The sequence below is a fragment of the Salvelinus alpinus genome, chromosome 29 (genome assembly GCF_045679555.1).
Source record: "Salvelinus alpinus chromosome 29, SLU_Salpinus.1, whole genome shotgun sequence".
NCBI lineage: Eukaryota > Metazoa > Chordata > Actinopteri > Salmoniformes > Salmonidae > Salvelinus > Salvelinus alpinus.
The window spans coordinates 27,659,228-27,683,036 of record NC_092114.1 but is presented as its reverse complement, the minus strand read 5'-3'; the positions used below and the strand labels follow the sequence as shown (position 1 = coordinate 27,683,036).

General features: G+C 44.9%; 1 pseudogene; it reads right to left on the bottom strand.

Annotated features, from left to right (window-relative positions):
• Window positions 1-373: 373 nt before the first annotated feature.
• On the bottom strand, window positions 374-23,085 carry LOC139558895 (RNA cytosine C(5)-methyltransferase NSUN2-like; annotated as a pseudogene).
• Window positions 23,086-23,809: the final 724 nt, after the last annotated feature.

The window sequence follows — 23,809 nt, the reverse complement described above, 5'->3', positions numbered from 1 at the left end:
TTGCTTCCTCTTCCTTATGCCTACATTAGTTTGAGACAGGATGAGAGAAGAGGGGAAGGATGGAAGGGTGGCTAAGGAGAAGAAACATTTCCTCTGTTCTCCCTCTTCCAGTGGGAGAACAGGATGGAATGAGAAAGGAGTATACTCTTTCCTGAGGTGGCTGCATGGTCGTCATGGCAGCAGAGATTGGTACTAAATAGGAGAGATATGGCTGATGGGGGGGTGGTGTATGTTTGTGTGATATGATGCAGTTTAAGTCGCCATGGCAACCACATAAAGGCAGTTACTTTGAGAGATCGTGCATGTTTATTTGTGTGCGTGGGAAGCAGAGTTGGGGTTAGATTCAATTTCAATGACCTTCAGAGACTGTATATGAATTTAATATCTTTAATCAATTCCATCTTCCTTACAATGATAGAAAATTAAATAGCCGTTGATAAACATTCAAACATGCACAATAATAATAATTGTAAAACGTTTTTTGCCAGTGAAGTTCCCTGTTAAAACAAATCAGCAGTAGAAACTAAAATAAGTTACTAAAGCTTCGACCCCTGGAGTGTACCAAGTCTGGGGAAGCATGGAAGACCAGGTGCTCTGTCTAGGGGTGGCCTTTCTGCTATGGCAGTGGCTTAGAAGTTCTACTGAGCTACCCAACTCATCTCTTCTCCCTCACATTTGGTCTAGCCCTAGTCTGGCCAGCATAGCTCCAGCTCATACAGCACCTCCTCCTCCCTTTCCCTTCCTCCCTGTGTCTCAATAGTCTAAAGAGGTTCAACGCCTCTCCTACATCTCCACTGATATAAAAACAAAAGGGTGAAAGCAATATGGTGGAGCCAAAGAGAGGGAAACTTGTTAAGACTAATGAGATACACATTTCTTTCTACTCCTCCCCTCAGGTGCTGGTCAATATCTCCCCTCCCCTGTCAGGTGCTCGTCACCTCTACTTTCACCTCCTCTTTTATGCTGCCATTTTTGTTCCCGTTCTCCGTCTCCACCTCCTCCTCTCCCTCCCTGGGTCCCGGTCCCTGTTTGTTCCGGAATACCTCGACCACCAGCATGCGGAGGTAGTGGAACCTCTCGTTGCGGGGTACGAAAGCTCTGATGGAGGACTTGCCTCTCCAGCCACACAGCTCTATAGGACACTGTGGACCATCAAGGTTACTGAGGAGAGGGTTGGAGAGAGAAAGAGGGTGAATTCTCTGATAACAGTAAATAATACATGGACAGAGACAAAATGGATACTTACCTACTATCAGGCCGGTACTTTAAAACAATGCTGCCCATTTCTGTAGAAACAGAGAAACACTGCATGAACACACACAAAGCCACCACCCTACAGCCACACAGTACAGAACATAGACGGGTTTGAAGGAAAAACAAAAAGCACGACTGTACCAATCTTCTTGGCCTGTTGGTGAACATCATCCTCCAGTTGGTTGAGGTACGGGTTCTCCCGAGTCAGTAGAATCTTGATGTCCTCAACACTGATTGTGATCATCCTGGAGCGGATGTAGGGGAACAGAGTATAGATACCCTGGAGGAGAGATGGATGAGGAGGGAGAGAGAGGATTGAGTGCGTGTACGCATATGTACTGCCGTATGTGCGAGTGTGCATTTTCCATGTTATCTGAAAGTCTAGAATATTAATACACGTGTACCTACCTCCTGGGCAAGTCTGAAGGCACAGCCAAACTCCTCCTTGTCGCTGTTGAGAGACCACACCTTCACCCCTGTGTTGATCACCTGCAAAACACACAAAATAATGAAATTACAGTGCTTGAGAATAACATCCATTTCAGCAACATATTTACCGATTGCTTCTGATTTCAATGTTTTGAATAATAGTTTGGATTTCAAATAAGCCATTGCTTCTTACAATATTTTGTCACACATCATTGAGCCAGAACCGTGCTGAGTATTCTGCATGCATGTAAACACTGAATTTATTTATTTATTTGTGCATACCTTCCTGATATTGAATTGCACCCCCTTTTGCCCTTAGAACAGCCTCAATTTGTCTGGGCATGGACTCTACATGTTGTCGAATGCTGGCATGGAATGCCAGCATTCCACAATTCCACTGGAATGCTGGCCCATGTTGATTCCAATGCTTCCCACAGTTGTGTCAAGTTGGCTGGATGTCCCTTGGGTGGTGGACCATTCTTGATACACACAGGAAACCCAGCAGCGTTACAGTTCTTGACACACTGAAACCGGTGTGCTTTGCACCTACTACCATACCCCGTTCAAAGGCACTCAAATCTTATGCCTTGCCGCTCTGAATGGCACACATTCACAATCCATGTCTCAATTGTCTCAAGGCTTAAAAATCATTCTTTAAACCGTCTCCCCTTCATCTAGACTGATTGAAGTGGATAACAGATGTCATCAAATAGAGATCGTAGCTTTCACCTAGATTCACCTGGTCAGTCTGTCATGGAAAGAGCAGGTGTTCTTAATGTTTTGTACAATCAGTGTATATGCATGTGCATATATACAGTACCAATCAAAAGTTTGGACACCTACTTATTCAAGTGTTCTTTATTTTTACTATTTTCTACATTGTAGAACAATAGTGAAGACATCAAAACTATGACATAACATATGGAATCATGTAGTAATACATTTTTTTAAAGTGTTAAACAAATCAAAATACACTAGGGTTAAAAAGTTTGGGGTCACTTAGAAATGTCCTCGTTTTTGAAAGAAAAGCACATTTTTTGTCCATTGATCAAAAATATAGTGTAGACATTGTTAATGTAACAGCCTTCCTTTCTCAGAACAAGAATAGACTGACGAGTTTCAGAAGAAAGTTCTTTGTTTCTGGCCATTTTGAGCCTGTTTTCAAACCCATAAATACTGATGCTCCAGATACTCAACTAGTCTAAAGGCCAGTTTTATTGCTTCTTTAAATCAGCACAACAGTTTTCAGCTGTGCTAACATAATTGCAAAAGGGGTTTCTAATGATCAATTAGCCTTTTAAAATGATAAACTTGGATTAGCTAACACAACGTGCCATTGGAACACAGGAGTGATGGTTGCTGATAATGAGCCTCTGTACACCTATGTAGATATTCCATAAAAAAATGTGCCGTTTCCAGCTACAATAGTCATTTACAACAAAAACAAGGACATTTCTAAGTGACCCAAAACATTTAAACTGTAGTGTATACGTTGTATTCTTCAAAGTAGCCACCCTTTGCCTTGATGACAGCTTTGCACACTCTTGGCATTCTCTCAACCAGGTTCACCTGGAATGCTTTTCCAACAGTCTTGAAGTTCCCACATATGCTGAGCACTTGTTGGATGCTTTTCCTTCACACATCCCAAACCATCTCAATTGGATTGAGGTTGGGTAATTGTGGAGGCCAGGTCATCTGATGCAGCACTCCATCACTCTCCTTGGTCAAATAGCCCTTACACAGCCTGGAGGTGTGTTGGGTCATTGTTCTGTTGAAAAACAAATGATAGGTCCAGCAGAATGCTGTGGTAGCCATGCTGATTAAGTGTGCCTTGCATTCTAAATAAATCACTGAGTGTCACCAGCAAAGCACTCCCACAGCATCTCCTCAATGCTTCACGGTGGGAACCACACACGCGGAGATCATCCGTTCACCTATTCTGGATCTCACAAAGACATGGCGGTTGGTACCAAAAATCTCAAATTTGGACTCATCAGACCAACGGACAGATTTCCACCGGTCTAATGTCCACTGCTCGTGTTTCTTGGTCCAAGCAAGTATCTTCTTCTTATTGGTGCAATTCGACCATGAAGGCCTGATTCACACAGTCTCATCTGAACAGTTGATGTTGAGATGTGTCTGTTACTTGAACTCTGAAGCATTTATTAGGGCCGCAATTTCTGAAGCTGGTAACTCTAATGAACTTATCCTCTGCAGCAGAGATAACTCTGGGTCTTCCTTTTCTGTGGCGGTCCTCATGAGAGCCAGTTTCATCATATCCCTCTAGTGGTGTGGGGGCTGTGCTTTGGCAAAGTGGGTGGGGTTATATCCTGCCTGTTTGAACCTGTCCGGGGGTATCATCGGATGGGGCCACAGTGTCTCATTTACATTACATTTAAGTCATTTAGCAGACACTCTTATCCAGAGCGACTTACAAATTGGTGCATTCACCTTATGATATCCAGTGGAACAACCACTCTACAACAGTGCATCTAACTCTTTTAAGGGGGGGGGGGGGTTAGAAGGATTACTTTATCCTATCCTAGGTATTCCTTAAAGAGGTGGGGTTTCAGGTGTCTCCTGACCCCTCCTGTCTCAGCCTCCAGTATTTATGCTGCAGTAGTTTATGTGTCGGGGGGCTAGGGTCAGTCTGTTATATCTGGAGTACTTCTCCTGTCTTATCTGGTGTCCTGTGTGAATTTAGGTATGCTCTCTCTAATTCTCTCTTTCTTTCTTTCTCTTTCTTTCTTTCTCTCTCTCGGAGGACCTGAGCCCTAGGACCATGCCTCAGGACTACCTGGCATGATGACTCCTTGCTGTCCCCAGTCCACCTGACCGTGCTGCTGCTCCAGTTTCAACTGTTCTGCCTGTGGCTATGGAACCCTGACCTGTTCACCGGACGTGCTACCTGTCCCAGAACTGCTGTTTTCAACTCTCTAAAGACAGCAGGAGCGGTAGAGATACTCTCAATGATCGGCTATGAAAAGCCAACTGACATTTACTCCTGAGGTTCTGACTTGTTGCGCCCTCGACAACTACTGTGATTATTATTATTTGACCATGCTGGTCATTTATGAACATTTGAACATCTTGGCCATGTTCTGTTATAATCTCCACCCGGCACAGCCAGAAGAGGACTGGCCACCCCTCATAGCCTGGTTCCTCTCTAGGTTTCTTCCTAGTTTTTGGCCTTTCTAGGGAGTTTTTCTTAGCCACCGTGCTTCTACACCTGCATTGCTTGCTGTTTGGGGTTTTAGGCCGGGGTTCTGTACAGCACTTTGAGATATCAGCTGATGTAAGAAGGGCTATATAAATAAATTTGATTTGATCATAGCGCTTGAAGGTTTTTGCGACTGCACTTGAAAAAATGTACAAAGTCCTTGAAATTTTCCATATTGACTGACCTTCATGTCTTAAATATATTTAGATTTGTTAAACACTCCTTGTGTTACTACGTGATTCCGTGTGTTATTTCATAGTTTATGTTTTGACTATTATTCTACAATGTAGAAAATAGTCAAAATAACAAAAAACCCTGGAATGAGTAGGTGTATCCAAACTTTTGACTGGTACTGTATGTAGTTCTGGGAACAGTCTGGTGATGGAGACTCAGACTGTTTCTAATGTTTAACTGGAGGCTGATCAGACCCTGGGTCAAGTCTAAACATCACAACAGAGAAAGGGAGGGGGGCATCGAAAGAGAGGGGGAGAGTGACAGAGGAATAGGGGAAGGGAGTGGTTATCTGACTGCTTGGAGGCACACACACACATCCACCTGCGCAGGTGCTGAGTGTACTAGGGGGATTTGGGGTGAGAAGGGTCTTAGGGAAGTCTGGAGACAGGTCATAGAAGGACCAGCAACACACACATTATGGAATAGATTAAGTTATCAATCAAAACCTGTACACTGAACAAAAATATAAAACGCAACATGTAAAGTGTTGGTCCCATGTTTCATGAGTTGAAATAAAAGACCCCAGACATTTTCCACACGGACAAAAAGCTTATTTCGCTCACATTTTGTGCACAAATTTGTTTATATCCCTGTTAGTGAGCATCTCTTTTGCCAAGAAAATCCATCCCCTGACAGGTGTGGCATATCAAGAAGCTGATTAAACAGCATGATCATTTTTTATTTATTTTATTTTACAAGTTCTCATTTACAACTGCAACCTGGCCAAGATAAAGCAAAGCAACACAAACAACAACACAGAGTTACACATGGGATAAACAAACGTACAGTCAATAACACAATAGAAAGGTATATCTACAGTGTGTGCAATTGTAGTAAGATTAGGGAGGTAAGGAAATAAATAAGCCATAGAGGCGAAATAATTACAATTTATCATTAACACTGGAGTGATAGATGTGCAGATGATGATGTGCAAGTAGAAATACTGGGGTGCAAAAGAGCCAAAAAACTAAAACAATATGGGGATGAGGTAGTTGGGTGATGATCAGCATGATCATTACACAGGTGAGCCTTGTGTTGGGGATAATAAAAGGCCACTAAAATGTGCAATTTTGTCACAACGCCACAAGATGTCTCAAGTATTGTGGGAGCGTGCAATTGACATGCTGACTGTAGGAATGTCCACCAGAGCGGTTGCCAGAGAATGGAATGTTAATTTCTCTACCAACGTCATTTTAGAGAATTTGGCAGTATGTCCAACCGACCTCACAACCGCAGACCACGTGTAACAACGCCAGCCCAGGAACTCCACATCCTGCTCCTTCACCTGCGGGATCGTCTGAGACCAGCCACCCAGACAGCTAATGAAACTGTGGGTTTGCGCCAATAAAGAATTTCTACACAAACTTTCAGAAACCGTCTCTCGGAAGTTAATCTGTGTGCTCGTCTTCTTCACCAGGGTCTTGACCTGACTGCAGTACGGCATCGTAACCGATGGCATGCTGGAGAAGTGTGCTCTTCACAGATGAATCCCGGTTTCGACTGTACCGGGCAGATGACAGACAGCGGGTATGGCGTTGTGTGAGCGAGTGGTTTGCTGATGTCAATGTTGTGAACAGTGCCCCATGGTGGTGGTGGGGTTATGGTATGTGTAGGCATAAGCTGCAGACAACGAACACAATTGTATTTTATTGATGGCAATTTGAATGCACAGAGATACTGTGACGAGATCCTGAGGCCCATTGTCGTGCCATTCATCCGCCGTCATCACATCATGTTTCAGCAGGATCCCATTTCGCAAGGATCTGTACACAATTCCTGGAAGCTGAAAAATGTCCCAGTTCTTCCATGGCCTGCATACCAGACAGGTCACCCATTGAGCATGTTTGGGATGTTCTGGATTGACGTGTACGACAGTGTGTTCCAGTTCCCGCCAATATCCAGCAACTTCGCACAGCCATTGAAGAAGAGTAGGACAACATTCCACAGGCCACAATCAACAGCCTGATCAACTCTATGCGAAGGAGATGCTGCATGAGGCAAAATGGTCACACAAGATACTGACAACTTAAATAAAAACAATTAAAGTAGGGTGTGTATCTGTGACCAACAGATTCTTATCTGTATTGCCTGTCGTGTGAAACCATAGATTAGGGCCTAATCAATTTATTTTAATTGACTGATTTCCCTATATGAACTGTAAAACTCTGAAAAATCTGTTCCGTTGATATTTTTTTGTTCAGTGTACATTACCTTGTAAAGGTAATACTATCTATGCTTGGTCAAAACAGTTTCCCCTCCATACAGGTAACGCTGATATCAAGCAGCTGCTTACATAGGTTGCAATCCGTCAGAGACCAAAAACTCACTCTATAGGTGGGAAGTCAGGGTGGTCTTCAGTTAGGAAGACAAAGGGGTCTTCTTTAAAATCATGCTGAAGTCTTCATCTTTTTATTGGGAGTCCTGGAGCAGAGAGCAGAGTCAGAAGATACACACTGCTGGAAATTAACACCCGCCAAATGTGGGTAGATTGTCATTGGTAGGTAAGAATGTCTATTTCACCAGCCATGTTGGCGGATGGTCACAAAGAGCATTAAAAAAAAATCCAAAGCCCACATGTAGAAGTTGGTCGAATGGACAAGAAAGGCTTCTAAAGTGTGACTTTCTCCCTCGTGTTTCTTTGCCAGTTACATCGTTTTGTTCACATACTAGGTTGTTTTTCAATATTAGTTTGAGTTTGCGGCAACTGCCTTCTGCTAAGAAGACATTGCAGTCAGATTTTCCATCACAGGGGAGTGTCCAAATTACCACGGTAACGCCCTGTCCCTTAAAGGGGAAGCTGAACATTTGTATCACCTAATGATTGTGCTTGATTGAGTATGTATCACTCCCCAAAACTTTTATTCATTAACTTTTTGTAATTTCTTGTCATTAAAACACTCAAACATTGTAATTGTTCTCCTAGATGTATTTGTGTGCTTCTACATTTCTACTTAGGAACACATGTACTAAAATAAATAAGCTGTATCACTCAGCATTTGTGGCAGGGGAGGCACTTTGTTGATTCTGATGTTCAGTTGTAGAACTGTTTCTGTTCTTACTATAGTATTTAAATGATTTATTTTAAGATGCATTGGTTAAGATGCAGGTCAAAACAATGAAATAAAATTAAGCAATATACCCCATTACTTCTTACTAGTAATACTTTTGTTTTAGAAACATTAGAATGCATGCTCATTCGTTTTTGTGATTTTTGGAGTGATTATGGCGGGAAAAGTAGTTTGGCTGGTAAAAAATCTGTTGTTGGTACATTTTTCTTATCTACCTGCCAGTGGCTGGTGGACCAAAAAGTTAATTTCCCACCCTGCACACACTCTCCCTCCCTCATCTCACCCACACACGTTGGGTTCCTTGGTCTGACTAGCTCTTTGGGCGAGTCCTCTCCTGCCTCGTCTCCATCCTCCAGGGGTTTCTCAAGGAGGGGGGTGTCCACTGGAGAGTCCTCTGGCTGGGGCACTGAGCTGGATGTCTGCTCCTTCCTCAACTGGAGAAAGGAATCAAAGTTCACTTTTGTGGGAACTTCTCTCTCGTGTATGAGGTACCGGACAGTGTTGCGTTCCATCTAAAATGTGCCTGTGTTAACAAGAAAACAAAGGTGTGAGGAGCGTGCGTGTCCATGTGTGTGTGAAGTGTGAGTGTCTGTGTGGACTGTGCGCTTTTCTGTGTATCCCGTGTAAGTATGTGGGTGTGTTCCTTGGGGATTGTTCTGTTCCAGGGCATGGGGGCTTTCTTGGCCAGGACAGCTACAAAGAAGCCTCCAGTGTTCTGGTGATGGGGCAGAATCCTCATACTGAATACACATAGATACTGTGTGTGTGTGTGTGCGTATGTATATATTATATAGAGATAAACATGGGCCAGGAGCACCCTCTGCTGGTAGAAATCAAAACACAAACCAGCAACCCTTCACAGGGATTTGATAGTCTGCCTAGATTTGATTATGTATCTCATATTAGGATCAGATATGTATGCAGCTGTGTTGAAAGGTGAATGTGCACAGGTGTAGCAAATACAATGTACATGATTGTCATGAAAGTTGACATCTTAGGCATATTCTAACCAAATAAAGTGGAGCCGGTGGGTGTGTATGAGTTCGCATGTGTATACACAGATGTGTGTACCATCTCCAACTTCATATTGGCCAGTTTCTCTGTGTCTGTGGGAGGGAACATGGTGGGTCTGATCTGTGTATGGTGGTTGGCTGGCACCTCTGACCAGTCCTTATACCACTGACCCTCCTTAGTCATCAACTAGGAAAGAAACAAAATGAATAGAGAATAAGTATGTGTGAGAGGTAGTTGGAGATGGGAAAGAGCGCGATCTAAAACTGTCTCAATATGTCGTCAATAAACTGACAAGGTTGTGGAATATCATGAATATTGTAGTGGCTAGACTCTCATGCCTATCAAGTACCTCTAGTAGCTGCTAGCAGTGACTGTTAGGCATGAGGTGGAGGTCATGTGGTCCAACAGTTATATACCTTCCATTTGGTTACTCCAGGCATCCATTTTAACCCTGGGAGATCAGCGGACGCATCTGCCAACTCTAACGCACCTGGAGAGACAAAGCAGATGAGGCAGTTATCACCTGTGTGTGTGTGTCTGAGACACTGGATTTGTGCATGCATGCATGCATGTGTGTTACCTTCACTCTTCTCCAGTACTGTTGCTATGACAGCTTCGTCCTCTACAGTGTTGAGTGAACAGGTAGAGTAGACCATCCTCCCTCCTACAGCTAGCTGCTCCACACCATGCACTGCTCCACACCATGCACTGCTCCACACCATGCACTGCTCCACACCATGCACTGCTATACGGATCTAGAGACACACACAACTTTCTATGTCGCAACAAAGCCTCCATCACTCGCCGCCAAACTTACCCTAGTAAAACTGACTATCCTACCGATCCTCGAATTCGATGTTATCCAATACTCTACTCAGCAAACTGGATGCAGTCTATCACAGTGCCATCCGTTTTGTTACCAAAGCTCCTTATACCACCCACCACTGCGACCTGTATGATCTAGTCGGCTTGCCCTCGCTACATATTCGTCGCCAGACTCACTGGCTCCAGGTCATCTATAAGTCTATGCTAGGTAAAGCTCCGCCTTATCTCAGCTCTCTGGTCACGATAACAACACCCACCCGTAGCACGCGCTCCAGCAGGTATATCTCAATCGTCATCCCCAAAGCCAACACCTCTTTGGCCACCTTTCCTTCCAGTTCTCTGCTGCCAGTGACCGGAACGAATTGCAAAAATTGCTGAAGCTGTAGACTTATAATTCCCTCAATAACTTTAAACATCAGCTATCTGAGCAGCTAACCGATCGCTGCAGCTGTACATAGTCCATCTGTAAATAGCCCACCCAATCTACCTACCTCATCCCCATATTGTTTTTATTTACTTTTCTGCTCTTTTGCACACCAGTATCTCTACTAGTATCTCTATCTCTACTTCATCTGCTTATTTATCACTCCAGTGTTAATATGCTAAATTGTGAATGACTTTGCTACTATGGCCTATTTATTGCCTTACCTCCTCATGCCATTTACACACACTGTATATAGACGTTCTTTTCTCCCCTATTGTGTTATTGACTGTACGCTTGTTTATTCCATGTGTAACTCTGTGTTGTTGTTTGTGTCGCACTGCTTTGCTTTATCTTGGCCAGGTCGCAGTTGTAAATGAGAACAGGTTCTCAACTGGCCTACCTGGTTAAATAAAGGCGAAATAAAATAAATAAAGGTTAAGACACACACAAGCTCTCTCCTCACCCATGGAGATGCAGGCTGTTGCTGGTGGTGTATTTCTTCCACACATCAATGTTCTTCCTCATGGTGCCCTCTCCACTGGAGATACACATAACACTTGACTTTAGGGAATGAAGAAAATAGGAACACACTTAAAAATGTTGTTTGGACAGAGACAAACCAGGAAAGCAAACCCCTAACGACACATCAGCCTTCCCACACAGGAACTCCAACAGCGTGGTTTCAGACTGCTCAGCCGCCTCCCTCTTATGTCTCTACTCATCCCTTTCCTCTGTCTCTATTAAATCAAAGTTTTTTTTAAATTGTACCTTTATTTAACTAGGCAAGTCGGTTAAGAACAAATTCTTATTTACAATGACAGCCTACCCGACCAAGCCCAGACGACGCTGGGCCAATTGTGCGCCGCCCTATAGGACTCCCAATCACGGCCGGGTGTGATACAGCCTGGATTCTAACCAGGAACTGTAGTGACGCCTCTTGCACTGAGATGCAGTGCCTTAGACCGCTGCACCACTCCAGAGTCCCAAATGTAAACCTATTAAACATTGTCTATTTCACTTGCTTTGGCAATGTAGACTAACAAAAGTTAGAAGAAACAAAAAGTTTTAGAAATGAACAGTAAATGTGTGTGAGTGATGGAGTCCAGGCCTTGGCATTGTGGGACCAGTCAGACTCAGCATTTGACCTGGGAGAGTTACTTTACCCACAGTCTCATTCTTGTAGTCACACTTGTTTCCCCTACTAAAAACAAACAAGCAGTAGCCTACCCAGTATAGCAACCAATCATAGGACAGACAGGGTAGAACCATGAGGTTTATATAGCTCCATATTGCTGACTGTCTAGATATCATGTCGAGTTCTAACAGTCAAACACAAAACCCCCAAATTTTTTGTCTCCCCCTGCCTTTCTTTCTCCCCTACTTCTCTCTCAGCTAAGCAGGTTAAATCTTTGTTTACCGGCAGGCGACATCACAGAGGCTGCGGTCATAGAACAGTGTGTCCTTCTGTCCGTCCTCCGTGACTATCTGTAGTCTGGGGATGCAGGAGGCATCGTGGTTCACCACCATGATACAGGGGCTGTTCAGTCTCTTAGCCTGGTGCACCGGCAGGTAGCAATGCTTGTTGTCCATGTCATTGGCTATCACAAAGCCCTCTGCAAAGCAGAAGGTAGAGCGAAAGAGAGGGATGTTCAGGACTACAATGTGTTGTTAGTGTATTATTCCTTTTCAGAAAAGATACATTCAGCAACTTATGGTCTTTTCCTATTGGACAACAGTTCAGACACTCCAATGGATCAGGTGTTTTTTTAAATTTTAGATCATATTTTTGCAATTTGTGCGTGTGTGACACACGTTACCAAGGAAGGATATGTTCATATCAGAATGGAGCATCTCGATCAACTGGGCTGTCTTGGATCCAGGAGCAGCACACATGTCCAGAATCTACCCACAGGAATACACACTGTTACACTATGATGTTCCCAGGTTTAGGGGGGTCAGAAATGGGAGCAGACCTTTACCAGAGGCGTCCAGTGTGTCGCTTACCTTGTATTTTTGTTCAATCTTCAGCAGAGGATCATACTTACAGCCTCCTGTCTACTGACGTTACCTGTAGAGGCCAAGGTAGAGACAGAAACACCACACTACATAAGGAAGCCATACAGCTAAGAAACTACCAAGATCCAATTCAATTAGTATTCTAATTCTATGCAAGAAACCAAGTAACTCAACCAGCAGCTCATCTATTGTCAGGTTAAGTTGTTATGACATGAACATTAGGGCTGGTTTCCCAGACACAGGTTCAGTTGTTATGACATGAACATTAGGGCTGGTTTCCCAGACACAGGTTCAGTTGTTATGACATGAACATTAGGGCTGGTTTCCCAGACACAGGTTCAGTTGTTATGACATGAAAATTAGGGCTGGTTTCCCAGACACAGGTTCAGTTGTTATGACATGAACATTAGGGCTGGTTTCCCAGACACAGGTTCAGTTGTTATGACATGAACATTAGGGCTGGTTTCCCAGACACAGGTTCAGTTGTTATGACATGAACATTAGGGCTGGTTTCCCAGACACAGGTTCAGTTGTTATGACATGAACATTAGGGCTGGTTTCCCAGACACAGGTTCAGTTGTTATGACATGAACATTAGGGCTGGTTTCCCCAGACACAGGTTCAGTTGTTATGACATGAACATTAGGGCTGGTCTCCCCAGACACAGGTTGTTGTTGTAACATGAACATTAGGGCTGGTTTCCCCAGACACAGGTTCAGTTGTTATGACATGAACATTAGGGCTGGTTTCCCCAGACACAGGTTGTTGTTGTGACATGAACATTAGGGCTGGTTTCCCAGACACAGGTTCAGTTGTTGTGACATGAACATTAGGGCTGGTTTCCCAGACACAGGTTCAGTTGTTGTGACATGAACATTAGGGCTGGTTTCCCAGGACACAGGTTGTTGTTATGACATGAACATTAGGGCTGGTTTCCCAGACACAGGTTCAGTTGTTATGACATGAACATTAGGGCTGGTTTCCCAGACACAGGTTCAGTTGTTATGACATGAACATTAGGGCTGGTTTCCCAGACACAGGTTCAGTTGTTGTGACATGAACATTAGGGCTGGTTTCCCAGACACAGGTTCAGTTGTTGTGACATGAACATTAGGGCTGGTTTCCCAGACACAGGTTCAGTTGTTATGACATGAACATTAGGGCTGGTTTCCTAGACACAGGTTCAGTTGTTATGACATGAACATTAGGGCTGGTTTCCCAGACACAGGTTCAGTTGTTATGACATGAACATTAGGGCTGGTTTCCCAGACACAGGTTCAGTTGTTATGACATGAACATTAGGGCTGGTTTCCCCAGACACAGGTTCAGTTGTTATGACATGAACATTAGGGCTGGTCTCCCCAGACACAGGTTGTTGTTGTGACATGAACATTAGGGCTGGTTTCCCCAGACACAGGTTCAGTTGTTATGACATGAACATTAGGGCTGGTTTCCCCAGACACAGGTTGTTGTTGTGACATGAACATTAGGGCTGGTTTCCCAGACACAGGTTCAGTTGTTGTGACATGAACATTAGGGCTGGTTTCCCAGACACAGGTTCAGTTGTTGTGACATGAACATTAGGGCTGGTTTCCCAGGACACAGGTTGTTGTTATGACATGAACATTAGGGCTGGTTTCCCAGACACAGGTTCAGTTGTTATGACATGAACATTAGGGCTGGTTTCCCAGACACAGGTTCAGTTGTTATGACATGAACATTAGGGCTGGTTTCCCAGACACAGGTTCAGTTGTTGTGACATGAACATTAGGGCTGGTTTCCCAGACACAGGTTCAGTTGTTGTGACATGAACATTAGGGCTGGTTTCCCAGACACAGGTTCAGTTGTTATGACATGAACATTAGGGCTGGTTTCCCAGACACAGGTTCAGTTGTTATGACATGAACATTAGGGCTGGTTTCCCCAGACACAGGTTCAGTTGTTATGACATGAACATTAGGGCTGGTTTCCCAGACACAGGTTCAGTTGTTATGACATGAACATTAGGGCTGGTTTCCCAGACACAGGTTCAGTTGTTGTGACATGAACATTAGGGCTGGTTTCCCCAGACACAGGTTGTTGTTATGACATGGACATTAGGGCTGGTTTCCCCAGACACAGGTTCAGTTGTTATGACATGAACATTAGGGCTGGTTTCCCAGACACAGGTTGTTGTTGTGACATGAACATTAGGGCTGGTTTCCCAGACACAGGTTCAGTTGTTGTGACATGAACATTGGGGCTGGTTTCCCCAGACACAGGTTCAGTTGTTATGACATGAACATTAGGGCTGGTTTCCCCAGACACAGGTTGTTGTTGTGACATGAACATTAGGGCTGGTTTCCCCAGACACAGGTTGTTGTTGTGACATGAACATTAGGGCTGGTTTCCCCAGACACAGGTTCAGTTGTTATGACATGAACATTAGGGCTGGTTTCCCCAGACACAGGTTCAGTTGTTATGACATGAACATTAGGGCTGGTTTCCCCAGACACAGGTTGTTGTTGTGACATGAACATTAGGGCTGGTTTCCCCAGACACAGGTTCAGTTGTTATGACATGAACATTAGGGCTGGTTTCCCCAGACACAGGTTGTTGTTGTGACATGAACATTAGGGCTGGTTTCCCCAGACACAGGTTCAGTTGTTATGACATGAACATTAGGGCTGGTTTCCCAGACACAGGTTCAGTTGTTATGACATGAACATTAGGGCTGGTTTCCCCAGACACAGGTTGTTGTTGTGACATGAACATTAGGGCTGGTTTCCCAGACACAGGTTCAGTTGTTATGACATGAACATTAGGGCTGGTTTCCCCAGACACAGGTTGTTGTTGTGACATGAACATTAGGGCTGGTTTCCCAGACACAGGTTCAGTTGTTATGACATGAACATTAGGGCTGGTTTCCCCAGACACAGGTTCAGTTGTTATGACATGAACATTAGGGCTGGTTTCCCAGACACAGGTTCAGTTGTTATGACATGAACATTAGGGCTGGTTTCCCCAGACACAGGTTCAGTTGTTATGACATGAACATTAGGGCTGGTTTCCCAGACACAGGTTCAGTTGTTATGACATGAACATTAGGGCTGGTTTCCCAGACACAGGTTCAGTTGTTATGACATGAACATTAGGGCTGGTTTCCCAGACACAGGTTCAGTTGTTATGACATGAACATTAGGGCTGGTTTCCCAGACACAGGTTCAGTTGTTATGACATGAACATTAGGGCTGGTTTCCCCAGACACAGGTTCAGTTGTTATGACATGAACATTAGGGCTGGTTTCCCCAGACACAGGTTGTTGTTGTGACATGAACATTAGGGCTGGTTTCCCAGGACACAGGTTGTTGTTATGACATGAACATTAGGGCTGGTTTCCCAGACACAGGTTCAGTTGTTATGACATGAACATTAGGGCTGGTTTCCCAGACACAGGTTCAGTTGTTATGACATGAACATTAGGGCTGGTTTCCCCAGACACAGGTTCAGTTGTTATGACATGAACATTAGGGCTGGTTTCCCAGGACACAGGTTGTTGTTGTGACATGAACATTAGGGCTGGTTTCCCAGACACAGGTTCAGTTGTTGTGACATGAACATTAGGGCTGGTTTCCCCAGACACAGGTTCAGTTGTTATGACATGAACATTAGGGCTGGTTTCCCCAGACACAGGTTCAGTTGTTATGACATGAACATTAGGGCTGGTTTCCCAGACACAGGTTCAGTTGTTGTGACATGAACATTAGGGCTGGTTTCCCCAGACACAGGTACAGTTGTTATGACATGAACATTAGGGCTGGTTTCCCCAGACACAGGTTCAGTTGTTATGACATGAACATTAGGGCTGGCTTCCCCAGACACAGGTTCAGTTGTTATGACATGAACATTAGGGCTGGTTTCCCCAGACACAGGTTCAGATGTTATGACATGAACATTAGGGCTGGTTTCCCCAGACACAGGTTCAGTTGTTATGACATGAACATTAGGGCTGGTTTCCCCAGACACAGGTTGTTGTTATGACATGAACATTAGGGCTGGTTTCCCCAGACACAGGTTCAGTTGTTGTGACATGAACATTAGGGCTGGTTTCCCCAGACACAGGTTCAGTTGTTATGACATGGACATTAGGGCTGGTTTCCCAGACACAGGTTCAGTTGTTATGACATGAACATTAGGGCTGGTTTCCCCAGACACAGGTTCAGTTGTTGTGACATGAACATTAGGGCTGGTTTCCCCAGACACAGGTTCAGTTGTTATGACATGAACATTAGGGCTGGCTTCCCCAGACACAGGTTCAGTTGTTATGACATGAACATTAGGGCTGGTTTCCCCAGACACAGGTTCAGATGTTATGACATGAACATTAGGGCTGGTTTCCCCAGACACAGGTTCAGTTGTTATGACATGAACATTAGGGCTGGTTTCCCCAGACACAGGTTCAGTTGTTGTGACATGAACATTAGGGCTGGTTTCCCAGACACAGGTTCAGTTGTTATGACATGAACATTAGGGCTGGTTTCCCCAGACACAGGTTCAGTTGTTGTGACATGAACATTAGGGCTGGTTTCCCCAGACACAGGTTCAGTTGTTATGACATGAACATTAGGGCTGGTTTCCCCAGACACAGGTTCAGTTGTTGTGACATGAACATTAGGGCTGGTTTCCCAGACACAGGTTCAGTTGTTATGACATGAACATTAGGGCTGGTTTCCCCAGACACAGGTTCAGTTGTTGTGACATGAACATTAGGGCTGGTTTCCCCAGACACAGGTTCAGTTGTTATGACATGGACATTAGGGCTGGTTTCCCAGACACAGGTTCAGTTGTTATGACATGAACATTAGGGCTGGTTTCCCCAGACACAGGTTCAGTTGTTGTGACATGAACATTAGGGCTGGTTTCCCCAGACACAGGTTCAGTTGTTATGACATGAACATTAGGGCTGGTCTCCCCAGACACAGGTTAAGCCTAGTCCTGGATTAAGGAGCCAAGGAGATTGTCAATTTCCCCATTGTCTGGAAAATCAGCCCCAAATAACACCGAAGGCTGGTCTCCTCAAGACTAGGTCTCGCTGACTGGGAACTGTGTGTGTGTGTGTATGTTGGTAGACTGGTCTTAGGAACTGATGGAATTCTCCAGGAGCAGACTTCCTCAGGATCTTCCTGCTCATGTTGGTATGCCACGCTAGCTCATCTGGGTACCAACACAAAAAGTGTTAGCAGCTGTAATGCCGTGTTCACTTGCTAGTCGGAACTAGGAAACTCTGAAATGTCCGACTTGCTAACTGGTTGTAGTTATACACGTACCGGGTTCAAGCAGTTAGCAAGTCGGAAATGTTTGAGATTCCTAGTAGCATGTGAATGTGGCATTATGGTCTGTGTCCGTGCATGCGCATGTGTTCGTACCAGCTCAGAGACTGAGGAGCCTCTATTTGCACTAGTTCTTCAGACAGTGGAGAATCTACTTTGCATGGCTACAGACGGACAACGCATTCCTTTCAATGCATTTTAGAGGTTTAATAGAGGGTGTTTTGGACAAGTCTTCATAATTGTTGATCCTGATGTAGAGCAAGAGTAGCCTGGTCCTAGACCTGTGTGCGCGCTGTCTCACTAACCCCATGGTCATTGTCATGCCAAATTATCATGAACAATAACAGATCCAGGAACAGGCTAAAGAAAGAGTGGGTGATGTATCTATCATCATATTCAAACATCTACCTCTATTAATTTCAATCTTGTTCTCATTACACAGGCTGAGAAAGACCACTTTTATTAGTGCACTGTAGCAAAACAACAGAAAACGTTTGGCAAAGAATCAAGTGTTTCTATTGGACAAATTCAGATAGGTTCCTCACCGTTTGATACCATTTTCTTCATAGTGAATACACCCCTGACCTGATTGCAGAGGTCTGGCTAAGTAGATTATCTTCCATACCTCTTGTATCCAGTGTGGCCGATGGTGGTTCTCCCTTTTTTATTTAACTAGGCAAGTCAGTTAAGAACAAATTCTTATTTACAATGACGGCCTACCGGGGAACAGTGGGTTAACTGCCTTGTTCAGGGGCAGAACGACAGATTTTTACCTTGTCAGCGATTCAATCCAGCAACCTTTTGGTTACTGGCCCAACTCTCTAACCACTAGGCTACCTGCCGCAGCAATGAACTTCTCAAACCCCCCCCCTCGGGCACAAGACCCAGCTCCAGGTAATAGTGCTCAAACAGCTTGTTCTCCTTGGAGGTCAGAGAAGAGTGTTCTGAATTGCAGCCTCAGATGGATAGATCTTGATAGAGCTCACCATCATAGTACAATAGTTATAACCTGGGCCCAAATCTGCTTGTACCGTATAGCCAGCTCATTGACATGCCAATGAATGGTCATAGGAGTCGGCAAGACAGCACAAAGACATCTGGGACCAAAATACAATAGCTAGTTAGTTAAGCATGATGTCAACAAGGTATGATAAGCAATGAGTTGTGCGATAGTAATCAAATTAAAGTTGCTGGCTCGCTAGGGATAAATTAAATCTCTCTTTGACTTGGCATAACGTTACAGTAATTTGATGCTATCTAAGTTAACTAGATACAGTAACGTTCCGCTAAAGTTAGCCGGCTATCTATGATTAGCTATCAAACCTTACAGCATTGTCCCTACTAACCCCTCCACCAGGCTTGCTATTATGATGCTCCTTCTTTCTCTGTCGACTTCTCTTCCCCATGTCGGAAACACAAAACCACTCTGGATATGAACCTACAAAGCAGAAAATTGGTGGTCAAACCGTAACTGCGAATGGTGTTGCACTCGCGTACTGCCTCACACATTGCTCGGTCGTCACTAGTTAACCCCGCCTATTTATACAATTTATCATCTTAAAATCTGATTTTAAACCTAACCTTAACCACAATATTAACCTTATACCTAACCGTAAATTAAGAACAAAAATCACATTTCTGTTTTCACGAAAACATTTTTGTGACTGTGTTATTTAGCGGACACCACACTGCTCGCGGACCCATTTGAGACAGGACCCCAGTTTGTCAGCCAGCAGTTTATGGGTGACCATGTATTCGCCAGAGAGAGAAAAAAAAATGTCAGTGCAACATTTTAGCCAACTGGAGACAGACAGACAGTGACATATTATATGTGAAAAGTGCTTGATGTCCATGCCCCCAACAATTTGTGTTTTTTGTGTGCACTGACACCCCTTTCTCCAAAGAATGTCCGATAGTGGCCTTTTCTTCGCCAGTATAGGAAACGATCATGTCTGAACAAGAGATACGAATTTAGAACAAAAACTCCAGCTTTTGCCAACATGTGTAATTGAATTAATCTAAAAGTACTGAAATTTCACATTTTCACCACAATATAGTGGTTTCTCTTGAACACACCCCAAAGAAGGGTCTATAGAATGTGGGGATTCGATTAATATCGCCCGGGCGCCCATGTAGGCGTATTTGAAAGGGTGAAAGTTGATTGCATTCGTTTTGGAACGGGCTGCCTCCGGTGCGTAAACCAGGTGCCCGGTTCAAAGCCCACGGCGAAATCGTCTCAAAACAAACAAAAGTGACATAATTAAGCATGAGGAGTAATGAGTAGGTGATTGTTTTGATAAAAACGCGTCATCTGCCTTCACAATGAAAACTACTATGAAAATTAAACCATATGGAAAATACATGTTTTATGTTTCTGCATGGTACACGATGCTTCCTTGTGGGCAACATGACCTAGCAGCACAGAATACTGTTCAATCCGAGAAGAGCGCTCCTCCCTCACCGTTTTTGCACAGCACGTCACAGGCCAGGGTCCGGTGCCCATGGCTCAGAATAATCTAATCCGCAGAATGAGTTATATACAGTATGCACTATTGGGTTTTTAGTTGAATAACATTGCTCAATTTGATATCGATTGGTTATTTGGATTCGGGCTCCTTTAATTAAATTCAATTCAAGGGGCTTTATTGGCATGGGAAACACATGTTTACATGTTGTTGTTTTGTCGCACTGCTTTGCTTTATTTTGGCCAGGTCCCAGTTGTAAATGAGAACTTGTTCTCAACTGGCCTACCTGGTTAAATAAAGGTGAAATAAATAAAACATTTAAATAAAAAAATAGTTAAAGTAATTTAGAGGGCAACCAGTGAGTCTGTCTCCTCTATAGCATGTTTCTTGTAGGAGGAGAATGTCTGTATTTCCAGTTTCTTTGATGAAGTCTGGGCTCCTGGTCTTTAGGCCAAAGGCAGATGACCTCAGACCCTGTATATTCCTGGATGAGATAGAAAAAGCTTTTGTGTTCCATAGTGTCTAGTGTTGTTTTTGTGTGGTTTAGGCCACGACCATTACAGTAGATGTGAGCAGAGCATGTTGAGCATCTGATACATACCTATTAGGTTGCAGGATGGGGATTGGGTGGGTGTATTAGGGGGTTGGGGGGTTGGGCCTGTTGCTCTGCTCACGGCCTGGGCATATGTGTGGCTGTCATGTTGAGGTCCTTGCTGCAGGGGCGGGGCACATGGGGACGTAGGTCTGATCTGGGGGGTGGTCAGGGTTTGTTTGGGGTGGTCCCAGCTGGTTGGGGTGTGGCTAGTGAAGCTGTGGTCTGAGTGTAGGTACTCTTGGCGTGGGTTCTCTCGGTGCAGGTCCTTCGGAAGGGGGTCTTGCAGGTCTGGGAGGGTGTCTCGCTGGTCTAGGCAGGGTGTCTGTTGCTCTGTTGCTCCTGTGTGAGGTGCTGGGGCTGTGGTTGAGGGTGATGTCCTTCAGGGTCCTGGCAAAAGTTGGGATTGCTGCCTTGTAGAAGTAGACCTGGTCGTAAAGGCTGTTCAAGTCCAGGTTGGAGTGGTGGGCCAGGTAGACATTAGGTTTTGAGGCACATTCCCGGGAAATGCTTGCATTCACCCGCTGTATGGTGACAAGGTGAATGTCTTTTCGTGGTAGCAGGGTGGAGATAACCACTTGTGTGTTGGGGAAAGTGGAAGAAGCTTTTTCAATCACTCCCTTGTGCTGTGGCCATCCTTTCCTGCTGGGCCCTCAGGTAGTTTGTGCCCGTGTAAATTATAATGTGGCTGGGGGACCCTAGTCTGACAACAGCTCCAGGGCATGCCTAGTGTTTGGACAAAAGTTAGTTCTCTTGAATGTATTTGCCATTTGAGTCAATGGGGAACACCATTTCTTGCTTTTGTGTGTCCTCAGTAGATGTGTGGGGGTTGTCAGGAGGGCTATAGGGGGAGCTGACAGGGGGGCTGTTAGGAGTCGGTAGGGTCTGTTGGGTTGGTGGGTCCTGTGTTGTCTGTCCCATTGTGGTGTTGAGGTTGTGGGCAGTTTTGCTGGCTCCTCTGGGGGAGTGTCCTGCTCTCTGTCACACCTCAGCTTTCTCACCTCCTTCTTCACTGCTGTTAGCTGTGACATGTGTTTCTCACCTCCTCCTTCACTGTTGTTAGCTGTGCCATGTGTGTCTCTCTCTCCTCCTTCACTGTTGTTAGCTGTGCCATGTGTTTCTCACCTCCTTCACTGTTGTTAGCTGTGCTATGTGTGTCTCCCTCCTCCTTCACTGCTGTTAGCTGTGCCATGTGTGTCTCTCTCTCCTCCTTCACTGCTGTTAGCTGTGCCATGTGTTTCTCACCTCCTCCTTCACTGCTGTTAGCTGTGCCATGTGTGTCTCCCTCCTCCTTCACTGCTGTTAGCTGTGCCATGGGTTTCTCACCTCCTCCTTCACTGCTGTTAGCTGTGCCATGTGTGTCTCTCTCTCCTCCTTCACTGCTGTTAGCTGTGCCATGTGTGTCTCCCTCCTCCTTCACTGCTGTTAGCTGTGCCATGGGTTTCTCACCTCCTCCTTCACTGCTGTTAGCTGTGCCATGTGTGTCTCTCTCTCCTCCTTCACTGCTGTTAGCTGTGCCATGTGTGTCTCTCTCTCCTCCTTCACTGCTGTTAGCTGTGCCATGTGTTTCTCACCTCCTTCACTGTTGTTAGCTGTGCCATGTGTGTCTCTCTCTCCTCCTTCACTGCTGTTAGCTGTGCCATGTGTTTCTCCCTCCTCCTTCACTGCTGTTAGCTGTGCCATGTGTGTCTCTCTCTCCTCCTTCACTGCTGTTAGCTGTGCCATGTGTGTCTCCCTCCTCCTTCACTGCTGTTAGCTGTGCCATGTGTTTCTCAACTCCTCCTTCACTGCTGTTAGCTGTGCCATGTGTGTCTCCCTCCTCCTTCACTGCTGTTAGCTGTGCCATGTGTGTCTCTCTCTCCTCCTTCACTGCTGTTAGCTGTGCCATGTGTGTCTCTCTCTCCTCCTTCACTGCTGTTAGCTGTGCCATGTGTTTCTCACCTCCTCCTTCACTGCTGTTAGCTGTGCCATGTGTGTCTCTCCCTCCTCCATCACTGCATTTAGCTGTGCCATGTGTTCCTCTCTCTCCTCCTTCACTGCTGTTAGCTGTACCATGTGTTCCTCTCTCTCCTCTTTAAGTTGTCTCACCTCAGTCCGGAGTGCAGCCAGCTCTGTCAGACAACTGTCCATCTCCACCTTCAGCCCTCCAGGTCTTGTTGGGAGGGTGTTGTTGTGCTGGTCTGTTTCATGGGTCTGTTCTGTCTGGACTGTGTGGACTAGCCCTCTGAGCTCCATAATGTCTCTCTCCAGCTTTGTGAATTTATCCCTCTCAATGATGGAGGAGCAGTCAGTTGTGGGACCTGGGTGTATTCCGTGCTGGGGAGGGGGTGACTATCCTCGTCTGCAGGACAGTTTGAAGAGGTGTGATCAGACTCACTCAGGATGGGGGAGTCATCACAGAGAGAGAGCGTTTCCTGCTGTGCTCTCTTTTTGATCCCGTTAAAGTCCTACTGGAACTGCATGAGGATGCCCTGCAGCATTACTGTCCCAGATGTTGACAGAGGTTGTTTCCATTTCTTCAATGTCTAGTATTCTGAGTTTCCACCCTGGGCCAATACCCTCTCTTTTGACATAGGGGTAGTGAACTCTTATAGCACTGTGCCAGGGGATGGTCTGTGTAGTAGTCAGCAAATAGTGTCTCTGGATTGTCCTTGAGGAGCTTATTTTTGTACTCAAGAGTTTTCACACATCTCACTTCACACTTCAGTGCTAATTGAAGTTGCAGCCAAGTCTGTTCTGTCCTAGAAGCTTGGTAGCTTAGTAGCCTTATTTGCTAAGCTTTATATAACAAAATTACCTACAGATTGTCTTTTACTTTTTGGCTTCAGAAGTAGGTTCAGACTGAACATTGCTCACTCAGTTTTGTGTTGGATGTTATTTCAAGGTTTCCTCTATGTTTCCTCTGCAGGTTTTGGTTTGTTAGAACCATCCTTTATCCTTCTTTATGATTGGACGATGG